General features: G+C 38.8%; 1 protein-coding gene across 1 annotated transcript in view; it reads left to right on the top strand.

The window, feature by feature from the left end:
- The first annotated feature begins 1,107 nt into the window (after positions 1-1,107).
- CTTNBP2NL (CTTNBP2 N-terminal like) overlaps positions 1,108-15,342 on the top strand; it is a 50,382-nt gene continuing 36,147 nt past the window's right edge. The window contains exon 1 of the mRNA XM_061121149.1: positions 1,108-1,185. The gene's annotated coding sequence lies outside the window, so the exon portion shown is untranslated. The remainder of the gene's footprint in view (positions 1,186-15,342) is intronic.

Raw genomic sequence — 15,342 nt, 5'->3', positions numbered from 1 at the left:
CCTCAGGAAGGGATGTGCCCTCTCCCTTCTCTGGGTTATTTGGTGCTGGAGGGCTTGCTGGGGGGCTTCCCAGGTGGCTCAGCGGTAAAGAATCCACCTGCAATGCAGGAGATGCGGGTTCCATCTCTGGATCAGGAAGATGCCTTGGAGAAGGAAATGGCAACCCACTCCAGAATTTTTGCCTGGAAAAGTCCATGGACAAAAAAGCCTGGCGGGCCCATGGAGTCGCAAAAGAGTCGGACATGACTTAGCGACTAAACAAGGGCTTGCTGCCACCAGCGAGATCTGCATTCCTGTGTTCACGAGGGACAGACATTCCTTGCATCCTCTACTGTCCTTTGTCCCAGCAGTGCTGCGGCAGCTACAGTACAATGGGGCCAAACACACAAAAATTCTCATTTGGAAAACAGCGTAAAAGACATTGACACACAGAAATTTTATTCATTCGATTTCTACCTAGGAAGGAAGTCGGGTTGGAAAGCTACCCGGAGTCCCCACTCCAGGGGTTCCAGGGGCTCCAGAAGCTACTATTCTCTTCCAAATATAATGTGAAAAGAGGGGTCTCTGGGTTTTTCATCTTTGCTCCCTTGTCTCTAGCACACGCTTTGTCACCCGCTCCCGCCCCCGCCAAAAAAACGGAGGGGCGGGGAGCAAGCAAGCCACGTTACCAGGTTTTCGACAACAGGTTTTCTAAACACCAGAGCGCACTTCATTTATTAACATTTTGGATGAAACGTTAATGCGCCCAATCAGTCAGGACCCCCGAAACCCATTCCTAAGCTTCCCGTACCACGAGGGTACACACGAAGCACTCGCCACCATCTGTTCCAGAAAGCCCATAGAAGGTGGAAATTTGCAGAATCCGGGCCCGGAGGGGCGCAAGCCCACCCCCGAGCCCGGGCAGGAGAACTGCGCTTCCTCCCGGAAGTGACGCGAGCTCAATCCCAGCTTGGCTCTCCCCAAACAAAAGGGATCTTGGGGCCCCGGGAGGAGCCTAAATGACATTGGAGAAGCCCCTCCTCCAGCCGGCGCGGATTGGTGGCGGGGCTGGAGAGGCGAGAAGGCCATTGGCTCTGCCGAATGCCAGTGCCCCCGCCTGGCTGTTGAGGGGCGGGGCCTCGAGGGGCTGTGGATGGAGAGGGTGGTGGAGGCGGCAGGGAGAGGAACCTTGAGCGCCGGGAAAAGGTAGGAGCCGCTGGCGCTGGGGTTTGGCGGCGAATGGGAGGCCAGGTTCTCTAAAGAAAAACAGGGGTAGAACCACCGGTGTCCTCCCGCCACCGTCCCAACTGCCACTCGCGCCCATCCCCTGAGGGGGCGGGGCCGTCTCCTCTACCTCCCGGTATTCCCTGAGGAGGCGGCTCCTCATCCTTCGAGGGTGCTCGCAGCTACTTATTGTCCCCCGTCAAGCCCAGCTTCCCAGAAGGGGCTGATTTCCTGATACCCCTCATTTAAAAGGTCCCTCACCTAGCCCCTCAACCTTGCGAGAAGGCGTACAGGTTCCCATTCTTTAGACTGCTGCCCCCACCCCCATTTTGTACCCCTAGGAGGCCAGACATCTCTTCCAACACCTGTCCTTGCTCGCAAGGGAGGGACCAAAGGTAATTTCATCCATAAGATAAAAATCAGTGTTTTCAAAAAGAAGAGAGATGGGACGATGCAAAAATCAAAGACCCAACCTAGACAGCCAGATCTACGGACGAATCGGCCTTCCCCAACTTGGGTTCCTCCCATCCCCCACTCTCTGATCCTGAGCCTTCCCCTAGATGCTCTGTTCTCGAGCTGGGGCGGGGGGGGAGGGGGGCGGGCAGTGTCGAGAGTTCTCTGCTTCGGGACTTTTTGACTCTGGGGGAGGAGAAATAGTAACCTTCCCCACCCCGCTTTGTACCTTTATTCTTTGAAGGAGAACCCAACCTCTGAGGATTTTTGTTTTTTTTTTTTAGGTTTGAGTTGCGTTTCATTTTTGCTTTCCATCCTATTTCTTCCTGAAATTTGATGAAAAAATCGCCTTTTAGTATTTCACAGTGAATTGAGCGTGTTGTATATCTACAGAGTTGTCGTTGTAGGAATGCAGTGTGTATTGTTGGACTGTCTATAACAGCATGCTTTCAAGTGAAGCAGTACAGATAACTAAATAAAGAGCTTTAGATTAGGAATGAGTGACTTCCAGTCTGGGTGGGCTGGTCTGTTGCTCAGGGAGACTGCAGTTAACCTTGAAGGTGTAGTTCTGTTGAAACAAAAGGCAGGAAGTGTTTGAAGAAAATTCAGTTTCAGTGGTCTAGGTTTATGATTAATCTGGTCAGGTAGGCTTTGGTTACTCTCTAGCCCCTATTTTATGGTGGGTTTTTTCCTCCAGGAGAAACTGATGTGTATATATATGTAGATAGATAGATAGATAGATGTACTCTCTAGCCCCTATTTTATGGTGGGTTTTTTCCTCCAGGAGAAACTGATGTGTATATATATGTAGATAGATAGATAGATAGATGATGTTGATTGGCTTTACAAGACCGGTATCATCTACCAAAATTCAGGAGATAAAAATTAAAAGCACATTTTAAATTTCAGAGACAAGGATTAATAAAATCAAGGTAAACTCTAACTATTCAGACACATGTGACTACCAAGGAGAGTCTCTATAGGGTGCTCATAAAGACCTTCATTTCAGCAGGTGCAAAATGTTGATAATTTCGTCCTAATGTTAATGCCATTGACTCCCCATTAATCATCTGTTGCTAGCACTTTTTTTTTCCATTTATTTTTATTAGTTGGAGGCTAATTACTTTACAATATTGTAGTGGTTTTTGTTGTACATTGACATGAATCAGCCATGGATTTACATGTATTCCCCATCCCGTCATTCATCCATTCATGCGCATCGCTAATTAGATGATGAGGCATTTAGAGAGTCATAGTTACTCCCACCATTTACCCCACGCTTCATTGAATTTCTTCACTTTGACATTCAGAGTACCGGGCAGAAATCACATCTTGTCAACACCCACCGCGGGCCTTCACGTAGCACTTTCATACATTAAAATCTGCCATATTTTTTAGCGTTGTTTCTTTTGCTTTCAATCCAAAGTCTGTCTTACTACTGTTTTCTGTACTCAAAGATAGTAACAATGGGATTGGAGGACTTGGAATCATGAGGGGCAATCATAAGGGCTGTCTTTTACTTTCCTGATAAGTGTCTCTGAAGGTAGACCTCATGAAGGTAATTAATTTTGAATAGTTAGGTTGGAAGTTTTCAGAGCCAGTCTCCCTCTGCACAGATCCACTCAGTGATTGTTTCCAGATCTCTGATAAAAAGGCACAGAGATGAAACTGGAGGGTCTCTCCAGCAAACAGGAAGCATACTGCCATAGGTTGGGAAGGGCCCCCCAGCAATAGCAGCAGAAAAAACTAAGAGCAGAACAGGAAATCACCCAAAGATATATCTTATTATATGAAGAGAGAAAAGAAAATAAGCCAACGTAAGACACTAAGGAAAACAAAGTTGTGGTGATTGCCAGGGCCTTTATGAGCAGAAAGGAAAAAGCAAATAATGCTCTTTGATTCCTTGGCACAATAAGCGAGATCTGTTTGATACGCATTTGAATCTTAGAAATCTTTAACTTTTTCAACACCTTTTTAGTAGTGTTAGATGAAGAAAAGCATCGTATGCAGAGATTTTTTTAATGTACGTGTAGTCTATCTCATTAAATTATAAAATCTTCAGGAGGTATTAGTATGTTTTGTTTCAGCTTTATACCTTTCACAGTGCCTAATATATAGTTTTGGAGAAGGAAATGGCAACCCACTCCAGTATTCTTCCTTAGAGAATCCCATGGAGGGAGGAGCCTGGTAGGCTACAGTCCACCAGTCTGTAGAGTCGGACACAACTGAGCTACTTCACTAGTATATAGTTTGACTTAATGAGTGTTGAACTTCATTTGAAGCTGACACCTTGGGGTAGACTAGAAAGATAATTTACTGAGAAGATATGGCATATCTTGGTGGTGTAAACAGTCCATTTCTTTTTGCCTTGATTTATTTTCCTGATCTGATGTCTTTTGGTGCTCCAGTATCTTCAATGACTCTAAAATACTGAATTTTGTATTAGAAGATGTCTGCTGGTTAGATGTATAATTTTGCAGTAAGGAATGAAATTTGAACCAGACTTATTAATGTAATCAGTGCTAGTCTTTTTAGGATTTTATTTTTCTAAAAATCTGACCTGAGAGGAATGAAGTGATTTAGGAGAACACACTAGGAACTGTTTTTTCTTTTAAAATGGTTTCTGAGAGTTTGGTTTTGGCAAATTTCTGATCTACTTTGGGATTTTTTTTTTAATGAATTTCTAATTGACTTTATACTTTTCTAAACTAGGACCAAGTACATGATCAAGGATACACACTGTACTGGGTCCCTGAATGGGTCATACAGACTGACTATGGTGGGCATATGCACTCAGTCTACAGTGGATTTGTGTCTTGGCAGAATCAGGTTTCCAGTACTACCAGTTAATCTGCAGAACAAGATTAGAATTCTTGACTTTTCTGAGTGGAGCAGAATGGTGTTTCTTGGGTGTTTTTAGTGACATGGTGTTTCATTTTTTATGTGAATTAAATAATTTAATATTAAATATTCTTCTACACCTTTAGCATTTAAACACCAGTGAAGAATTCATGTCTGATTTTAGTTACTGGTTGGTTTAATTTTAAATATTTCAACATAGAGCTAAGATGCATAAGTAGGGGAAAACAAAGTTTGTACGTGTCATGATCTCAGATACCTGATACAAGGATTTTTAGGCCACTGAATTGGTGTTTAGTGGCATGATACAAGAAGCAGAGATATTTTTAGAGGAAGTTTGTCCAGTCTGTGGTGGTTGACCCCAGGGAAAGCGCGTCAGCCTGTTACCAAAGGCCATTTTTTTCTTATTTCCTGAATGTTTGCTGCTAATAGCTAAAAATTGAATCTTCCTAGTTTTAGTTCAAAGCATTTCAGTGAGAAAATAGGTTATTTATGGTGAGGCGATAAAGTGTGCTAATTTACAGCACAGACTTTAAAGGCAAACCTGAGTTCAAATCCCAACTCTGTTGCTCTTTTGCTGTATGACCCAGGAGAAGGGCAGAGTTTTCTATCTTCACCATATCTCAGTTTCCTCAGCTGTGACTTAAAAATGACTTTTATAGGCTTTTTTTAAAAAAGGATTACAGGAACATGGCATGTAGGAAGCGCTCAATAATTGGTAGGTATTATTGACATTATTAGCACTGCACATGAGTTAATTAATATTAAATATTCTTTTACTCCTTTATCATTTAAACAAAGGTGAAGAATTAGTATCTGATTTTAGCTATGGGTTGGTTTGGTTTTAAATATTTGACTACTTAGCTACATTTCCTAAGTAGAGGGAAGCAGAGCTTGTGTGTGTCATGATCTCAGACATCTGGACAGAAGAATTTTTAGGACAGTGTGTGTGTCTCACAGTGTGTGTTTCATAATTTTGTCATGTGTGTTATCTTCCTTAAACTTTTTGGCCCTGGAAAAAGAAAGGCAAGGGATTCAACCATCTGATGTTTTCTCTCTGAATTGTCAGTTATTCCACTCCAAACTGTCTCAAGTACCTTCACTCTCAGTGTCATATAAATGGTTTCATGGATAGTGTGATCATGGTGCCGGGTTGTACCTTCTGTGAGATTTAAGGGATTTTCCATGGTAATTTTGATTAATAGTGATTTTTTGCCTTTTGAAGACAGCTCTTCTACTGCCTCCAATGTAAGGAGCAGTTCATGGGAACAATCAAAATGGATGAGAAGAAACCACGAACAGGGGAGTTAAGAGTAGAGGTCAGGGGAGTCAAGGACAGGGGTTTGTGGGTTGAGGGAAACAGGATTACAAACAGGCTTTGACGTGAAGAATGTAGTAGTATGGCTTCTCCCTGCCAGCTATTTCCAAGCTCTGTATTTCGGGTCCAAAGCCAGAGCTTTCACTCTAAATGTGTGCTTTGCTGCTAAATGAATCCTTTCTATCTTTTGGAGCCACAGAGAATGTAATCCTTAATTGTTACTGAGTTCAAATAGAAACTAGGAAGGAAAACAAAAAGAGCACAGGATGATGGGGTTTACAGACAAAAAAGACTTCTGACCCTGAGCCTTAGGAGCATCTGCATGGATCCTTTGTGCAAAGCCGCTGGGGAAGGCGAGGCTGAAGTGTGCTCTGGGTCTGCCAGGGAGGAAGGGGTACACAGGGAGAAGCAAGCGGGGATGAGTTGTTTCAATGAGAGATAAGAGCTATAAATTATAATGGGGAGGAGAATGACCTGATGGGTAAGTTACGGAGAAAAGAAGCACTAAGTTTGGGGGGTTTGGGGAGGAAGAGGTTCCCCATTCCTTGGTTTCTGCTAAGTAGGCCTTTCTGTTGTAGCAGTGGAACTAGAGTAAGAACGGAACCAATCTGGTTCTTAAATGGTTTAATATTTGACCGTACAAACAAGATCTGGTCCAGTCCTGTATATCAGCTTCTTATTGCCTCTTGTTCCTAAACTGAAGGCGCAGAGGAAATTTTCTGAAAAGGCTCCACCCCTAAAGACTTCCTTGCTTCTAAACCTTTAGCCTTCACCACACTCACTGACTCTGATCATGTTCCTCTTGGGGGAGCTAATTACTTCTCATTTAGTGTCTGTCTCACATCACAGTCATCATTTCCCCCGAAAAACCAGTTCCTTTTCTAACATCCCTGTTTCTGTTAAAGGCATCATCATTCTAGTCACCCAGCCTTAAAACCTCAGCTGATCTGGGATTCTTTCTCCTCTTATCTCCTTAAATAGAACCAGTACTAAGTTACTGTACATTTTGTACAAAGTCTCTTACGTCTGTCTTTTTTTTCCATTCTTAACTGCCACCATCCTCGTTCACACATTTTAACCTTACACCTGTACTGTTATTCTCTCAAGTGCTTTTTCTGCTTCCAGTTTCTCTTCAGTCAAATCAGCTCTGTACTTCAAGCTTTAGCCTTCTTAAAACTATACTTTTATTATGAGATTCACCTTGTTGAAAATGTTTAATGGCTTCTTATTTCCTAAAAGATAAAGTCCAGTTTTGTTGAATGTAGTTCATGGTACTGCATGGTACATTTCTATGCAACCAGCATGTTTTGAATACCCATTTGAACCAGAGACTGCTGGGTACTAAGTTTATCAAGTAGAATAAGACAGAGTATTCGTCTGGAAGAGCAGTCTTATGAGACAAAAGACAGCTATGTAAATAGATGAATTGATAGAATAGAATAGAATAACTGCTGCTGGGTTATGAATATAGATACATATCATTATGCATTTAATATTAAAAATAGCTGTGATGTTTTTAGAAAACCCATTTATCAGTATTACAAGTCAAAATTATGATGATTAAAAGGTATAGAAATGCAGCGGAAGCAAAGTCATGCTTTTCATTTATATCCTAAAGTCACAAAAAAACTAGCCTAGACAGAAGATTGTCCTTTTTCTTTCCCAAGTGGTGTGCAAATACCATTGGCTTAAATAAATGTTGTGTGTGTTCTTAAGCCATTTTTCCCAGGAACTGGCCAGGCGATCACCTTCTTGGAACAGATCCACCTGCCAGGTTAGAAGGAGTAAACTTCTTTTGATTTCTGAATTACACACATGAATGGTAGAAAATGACTACTCATTGGAAAAAGGAAAATTTCATCATCCTTGCAGATGCAACCAAATATATGCTCTCCAGAGATAACAAGTGAGAGAGCTGACCAGTCACTAACCCTGTTAAACCCTTCTGTATCCTGTTAGAGTATGTATTGTCATCCCCACTTTATAGAAGAAGGGAAAACTCAAAGGTTAAGTGGATCAAGGAAGTATGAAGTTGTAGAGCCAGGATATAAACCTAGGTCTGTAGGACTCAGAAGTCCAAGCCCTTTCCACTGCAACATCCTCTTAGAAGAGTTACTTAGATGCATCCTCTCAGAAGAGTTACCATCCCCAAAGAACCTGGGAGCAAGGTCTCTTGGTCGTTTTCAACTGATATCAAATTGTTAAACTTTTTAAAAAAAAATCAGTGGTCTGGTTTAAAAGACGAAATTTAAAAGGCAAAACATCATCAGTTATAATTTTCTATTACAGTCCTTTGGGAAATTTTTATACAGTTCAGGAAGAGTCGGGACATGGGCATAGCTAAAACACAGATATCTGGACTGTATTAGGGTTTGTCCTCCATACCACATGCTCTTGTTTCTTCCTGATTTGAAATCTTGATGGAGTCAACAACTTCATCCAACACTAATATTTGAAACGTTCTTGTATCCCAGCCTGCCTGTAGAATTGAGGCCCATGAATCATTTTACTGGAAATAAAATCAGTCTACATATTGTTCCTTCATTGTAGTATTTTGCAAATCATGGTGGCATTATTTCAAAGAAATAAAAATTTAGGGGGATGATGGACAACTAGATGATATAGACAGATATACATATTTCAGTGGAATCATGTTATAATTTCATTGAAATATATATATCTGTCTATATCATCTATCCCCTAAACTTTTACTTCTCTGAAATAATGCTAATAATTTCATTGAAATAAAGCCACTGACAGATATACCTGAAATAGTCAATATTCCTGGTAATTTCCTAATAATAGCAATAGAAAACATATGTTTAATTTTAATGACAACAATTTTTAATGTAAAAACTGTTATTCATTTTCATTAATGTACATTCCAGTAGCTTAACTAATGTAGCTCTTCTGGTTTGGTCTTGTCCCAGGTGAGAATACTTGAAAAGGTATAAACAAGATCTCTAGGTAGACAGATCTGTTTTTAATACCATTGTGCCAAACATCCTCATTTTGGGGGAGAGATGTTTGAATGTTTGTTTATGGGCATGAGGCCACTTCCTCCTTTTCTTCTGTATCTGTATAAATGTTGTTGGCAACATGCAGGAGAGACAATGGTGGAAACAGATGTACACACCTATTGAGAGAGACACATTCACACACACACACAGATACGCTGGAGATACATGAGTCTTAAAACAGAGCTAACCAAAGCAAAAGACTGATATCCATCATGGTGTCGCAGAAAGTAGGTTAGACTGTACCTTAATAGTTTTACTATTTAACTGTAATCTTCAGTAATTCACTTAACAACTCTGGTCTCAGTTTTCATCTGTAAAATAAGAGTCCTAAATTAGATTATTTCTGAGGTTGCTTCCAGCTCTGTGACTCACATTGTAGCTGGTAAAATGAGAAAATCATATGTAAGCAGTTGGTACAAGTAGCAGTAGTTACTAAGGAAGCCTCTGGAGTTAAATCACTTAGGTTCAAATTCTATTTCTGTCACATACTACATGTAAGACTTTGAGAAAGTTATTTAGTCTTTATACCTCAGTTTTCCCATCTTTAAAATGGAGGTGATAGTTATGATGAACTGGCTGGTTCATGGTTATAACATCTATCACCTAAGGTTGTAAGGACTGAATTAATACATATCAAGTACTTAGAACACTGCCTGGAACACATTAACGTTTAGCTCAGTAAGTGTGTGTGTGTGTGTTTTATTATTACTACTATGGCTTGAATTCTAAAAAAAACTCTGATTAAAAAATAAAACTCTGAGGAAGTGGTGACTAATATTGGTAAGCTTAATTATATCATTATTAATTTCTGCCCTAAGTACAAATCTAAAAAATCTGGTAACCTAGAATCAGCTTTGAGTAGAATTCTGAAAGCATTTTAAGTATTGACCTTAACAAGTATTAGCATTATTACAGAGCTGGTTTCTTGAGGCCTACTTCAAAGTTACACATTGAGAGTATTGGATAAACAAGCTTCTCAGTCCCTTAGCACTGTTGTATATTATATTTATATTTCAGTATCCTGAAATTTATACTCTCTGAAACTGTTACAAAACCATTCCGTTTTGCATAATCCAATCATCAGACTGATAAGACAAAGCAAGGCATTCTCTGTTCAGGCACTCTCACAGTAAGGGGAAGATTTTGATCTAGTTGCAGTAATAATGTTTAAAAATTTCAGTAGTAAATGATTACAATGTTGTGTTAGTTTGCTAGAGCCGCCATAACAAGTACCACAAACTGGGCTTCTTAAACAACAGAAATTTATTTTCTCACAATCCTGGAGGCCAGAAATCAGAAATCAATGTGTCGGCAGCACTGGTTTCTTCTGAGGCCTCTGTCTCTTTGACTTATTAAATGGGAGACATCTTCTCCCTGTGTCTTCACATGGTCTCTTCCTGTCTTGTGTCTTTATCCAAATCTCTCTTCTTACAAGGACACCAGGCGTATTAGATAAGGGCCTACCCTACTGTCCTTATTTATTTTTTGGCTGCACCATGTGACATGTGGGATCTTAGTTTCCTGACCAGAGATTGAACCGGTGCCCCCTGCAGTGGAAGCACAGAATCTTAACCACTGGACCACCAGGGAAGTCCCATGACCTCATTTTTAACTTAATCACTCTTTAAAGACCCTGTTTTCAAATATATCACATTCTGAGGTATTAGGGATTAGGACTTCAACATATAAATTTGGGTTAGAGGACACAGTTAACCTATAACACATCGTAACACACAAGTACAAAGAATACAAATAGTTTAGTAATATCTTTTACCTTCAACTGAAAGAAGATTGACTTGACATTTATAGTAAAGCTTTTATTGCATAGTATTGTAGAATTTAGTAAGAAGATTTGTTTTTCTACCTTGATTTTAGAATCTTTGTAAATAATAATAGCGAAAACAACTCTCTTTAGTAAATGTACAAAAGATCTGCTTTTGTAATTAGAAAAGTATTTTCTGATAATATTTTGACATATTTTTCTTTACTAGCCTAATCCTAAAATGCCAAAAGTATCATATGGGATGCTGTCACTCTCTCACCACCAAATGCATGAATAACCTTTATGAAAAGCCAGAAGTGCCAGAGGGTGGGGAAACTTAAATCTTGAGATAGTCAAGGTAATGTGTCAACACCTTCCACCCTCAGATAGAAGGTTGCTTTGGATACATTTTCTTTTTAAACATTAGGGTACTTTTATCTATTTTAGACTTGGTATTTATAAATGTGACTTTTTTAAAATTTCATATATACTGGGTTTTTAAGGAAGTACATTATCTAGTAGAAAGCTGTCAAAACACCCACTGTGTATGTCAGTGTTGAATTTTTGAATTTTTAGAATTCACTGGCCTTCTGAAATTTGGTTTTGCTTATATGTACTAAAGAATCTTTACATAATTGGAGCAAGTTTGCTTTACATCTTTGCTATTATCCTATTACTTATAATTGAAAACTTACTGAATGGCCTGTATATCAGTCAGTTGTAGCCTAAGTGTAAATTTCTTAAATTTGATATGTGAGTATATAATAATGAAATGATTTTTATCCAGTTTTGCAAGAATGATTTCCTGGGTAAAATAACTCTGTGTGTGTGTGTGTGTATGCACGCGTGTGTGCTAACCAAGTGGATTTGAAAAAAAAAGATTTATGTAGTTTTGTGTTTTTTTTTTTTGAGGTGCTTCTGTATCTGGAAATATCTAAGATTCATCTTAAAAATGTTTTCTCTTACATGTCCCATATCACCCACCACTTAGAAATAAAGCCTTCAGCTCCACATAAAGACATACACACACCCAGATACTAGATAGACAAACATCTTACTCGAACTCCGCCCTTCCCTGCCTTACTGCTTACTTAGCTATAGAAGCTGTTTGGGGTGTTTCTTTTCCTGCCACCCAGTCTCGCTGTGGTAAAAAGGCAACAACGCCTGCTATCATCTAGAATGAGTTCCAGAGCAAGAAGGAAAAGGCACAGCCAGAACCACAATGAGTGGAGGTTGGGTAAAGGGAAAAGGCCTTTACCCAAAGTAAAAAGTGAAATGAGCAGAGTTCAAAGTGAAATGAACAGAGCCCAAGCCACAGCAGCATACCTCCATGACAGAATCAGCACTGTGTTGAAGAGGTACAGGGGAGGTGGGGGCCGGTGTCCTCGATATCCGTAATTCTCTTCTTGTGGCTGTTGGCATGTGAAAGTTTATACAGAAAGACCTTCATGCGCTCCTGGCTCTCAGCCCTGACTTGGTGAGAAGTAGCATATAAATGCACCACATGGTAAGCAGGCAAATTCAGTTTGAAATCACTTATTATTAACTTAAAAATAAGCTTCATATTTAGTCTATAAATAGGCTTGTGTTTCCAGGGTATTGTAGTATGTATAACTATCTTTTTACTGTATATATGTATTTTTTCATTGAGAAAAACTATAAAGCTTAATATAGCTACAGCTAGCTATACCTCAGTGTATGATAATATATACAGACAACTTGTCCACAAGTGGTTTTTATTTCAAATTTATAGAAATTCCTTAGGCAGAAATATCTGCATCTAAACTCTAAGGAAGGTTGGGTCTTGGAGAGATTCTGCTGGAAGGAACAAGCTGAGCATCTGGTTGAAATGATCTTGTTTTTCTCAGTTACTTAATGGACAGTGACAATGACAAGTAACAACTCTTTTAGAAAATAAGTGGAGAACGAGTCTGTAGACTACAATGTGACATGCCAAAACTCTGGCAGTCTTATTTCTGATAATGAATATAGAGTTAGAAACAGCCTTTTTCTGAAAATCTCAGACCAAATTATTTACATATTAGGCAGAAATTGGGAGTCAGATGAACTCAGAAGCTTAAAATGCAAGATGGAAATTATGTTCTATCAAATAAAATTTAGGGCCTATCTTTTTTAAAAGTTTGCTGTGTCTAATACACTATTAGAAAAGCATAAACCAAAAATTACATATAATTCAGCATTTAATATTTGAAAATAAGTGGGAAAAAGTAGAGCTGGGATGAGTAATAAGCCCTTCAAAGTTGAGGTGGTGACAGATTGATTTGTTTATTGATTGATAGAAGATAAAGGGATGAGAATTTTCCTTACCGGAATTTGGCAGTTTGAAAAGTTCATTTGTAATCACGTTATTTTTTAAATCTGAGTGCATTGTGCGTAAGTCATAGTGATTCAAGCAAATAGGCCTTTGTCAGTTCAAGTAGAGAAAGTCAGTTTCTTCTAGTGACATTCATAAGATGTCCTTGAAATGGCAGTGGACCTCTTAAAGCAAAAAAGACTTTGAAAGGCCTCACTTTCCCTAGTTATAATTGCAAAAGGGAAGGCAGATTCCTGGTATTTTTTCCAGTGTTACTCAGCTTCATCTTGAAGTGGCTATTTTCTTATTTCTTGTCTGTATCAACCTACAGCTGTCAGGCCTCTGCAGCTATGATGACAGTTGACATTCTGAGGATTTACTAATTGTTTATAGAGTGTGGTCACGTAGACAATAAATCTATTATGTTGCAGCATTGAACATTTTTCCACCATGTTGATGACATTTTAAATATATTTGTTAGTTTTCCCAAATTTTAACTGAAGAAAACCTTAAGAATTTATACTTGATCATACTTGAGGACTAAAGTGTGACCGTAAGTTATCAGGTCAGTATCACCCCACCCCATCCCCCACCTTGTACCACCCCCAGGAATATCACTGCCATACTAAAACTCAATGCCGTTTTACTATCATGCATTTATATTTCAGACAAAAAGTTACTGCAGTATGTTGTGTATTGAAATTAGATTCAAATGTAAAGGACAACAAAAAACCTGGAAAATTTTAATATTTACAAAGAATGGTTGTGGGAATATGCAAAAACAGATCTCTTGGGTTTGAATTACACAGCTGGGCCCTTCTTTCTCTCCTGTCATGTTTGTATTACATTCACTTCCTGTAGACACCAAGCTAAATAATTGGTACATATTAGCAAAATGTTCCAGAAGTTATTTCCAAGTGTAGCTGTAACATGAATATTGTTCTTTATGCCATTGACAAAGAACAGAATTTTTTCTTGCTTAGACTAGACTGTTTTATATTGGGTTGGCCAAAAGTTTAATCAGGTTTTTCCATAATATCTCAGAGAAAATCCTAAATGAACTTTTTGGCCAACCCAGTAATTAAAGGGGCTAAAGACTGTTTCAATTTCAGTCTTTTTTGAGGATGTATATTTATCATAACAAATCAAAAACTTTGATTTAGGGATAGTCTGTTGGAGTTCCTTTTGTATGTTTACCTATAATTCTTACTTGACTTCTCTAACAAATAATTCTTGATTTTCACTCATGAAAGCTTAGAATGGAACCATGAAGGACTTTAGAGATTGTCTAGTGTATTTAGTTCATCTGTGAGGAAACTCACTGCCAGAGCAGCTAGATAATTTTTTTTTCCTCAAAACTATATAGCTGGTTAGTAGCAGAGCTGAGACTGAAATTCTACATTCTTCACTCATCACACTGCTTCCTTAAACCACAGTTTTAGATTTCTTAATGAGAATATTTAAGGAATAAAAAAATATTGAAGGAAATACATTTTGGCTCCATTCCTAGTTGATTTACTCAACTAGTGCAGTTAGTATTTATAAAGTCCCTTTACCAAGTGCTCATTATTCTACTTAACATCAGGGGAGAGGTGAAGAAAGATATAAAATGATTCTTCTGCTTTATAATATCCTTGAGAGAGATTAAAACATGAAACCATCAGGAAATGGGGGAAGGATTTCATCTAAGAAACATTAAATGACTCAAATGGTAGTTTAAATTCCTCACGACTCTTCACTCCAGGATGCTATCTATCATCCTTCTTTATCTGTAGTTCCCAACTACAAAAGGGTAGCCAGAGTCACTTATTTCTAAACTAACTGATCTTGACTGTCCCTAGTTTTGGTAATGCCTTTCTCAGAATTCTTTTGGAAAATGAGAGAGGATAGTAGTTCTTAATAATGAAAGCATTGATTAGCTTGTATCAGAAGCTTGGCAAGATGTTTTGTATTTATTAAGTCAATCTTTACAGCAGTCCTATGAGTTAGATATCATTTCACTTGAACAGATAGGAAAACTGGGAATCAGAACACTTGTCCAGTCACACAACTAGGAAGATGTCAACCTGGCATCTATCTGACTGCAAAGTAATGTGTTTTTCCAACATACTATCTTTAAGTGTAGCTTTATTAGGTTTGTGGGTTTGGGGCTTTTTTTGTTGTTGTTTGTTTTTTAGTTTTTATTTTTAAAGTAACTGTTGTGAGGTATATAATACTTAGGTGAGAATTACTTACTAGTGGCTAACCCTCACCGGTTAGAAATTTAGCAGTTAGAGCTGAAGTTACATTAAACATATTTTACCATGTGGCAAAAGATTCATACAGCATGTTCTGGAAGGATATCTAACAACACAGTGAAGTATGTATTTTCTACATGCTCTCATTCGCTTAAAGGCAGTAGTTCTAGAAGGAA

Source organism: Dama dama, chromosome 20 (genome assembly GCF_033118175.1).
Source record: "Dama dama isolate Ldn47 chromosome 20, ASM3311817v1, whole genome shotgun sequence".
Classification (NCBI taxonomy): domain Eukaryota; kingdom Metazoa; phylum Chordata; class Mammalia; order Artiodactyla; family Cervidae; genus Dama; species Dama dama.
This window is presented reverse-complemented; position numbering and strand designations above follow the sequence as displayed.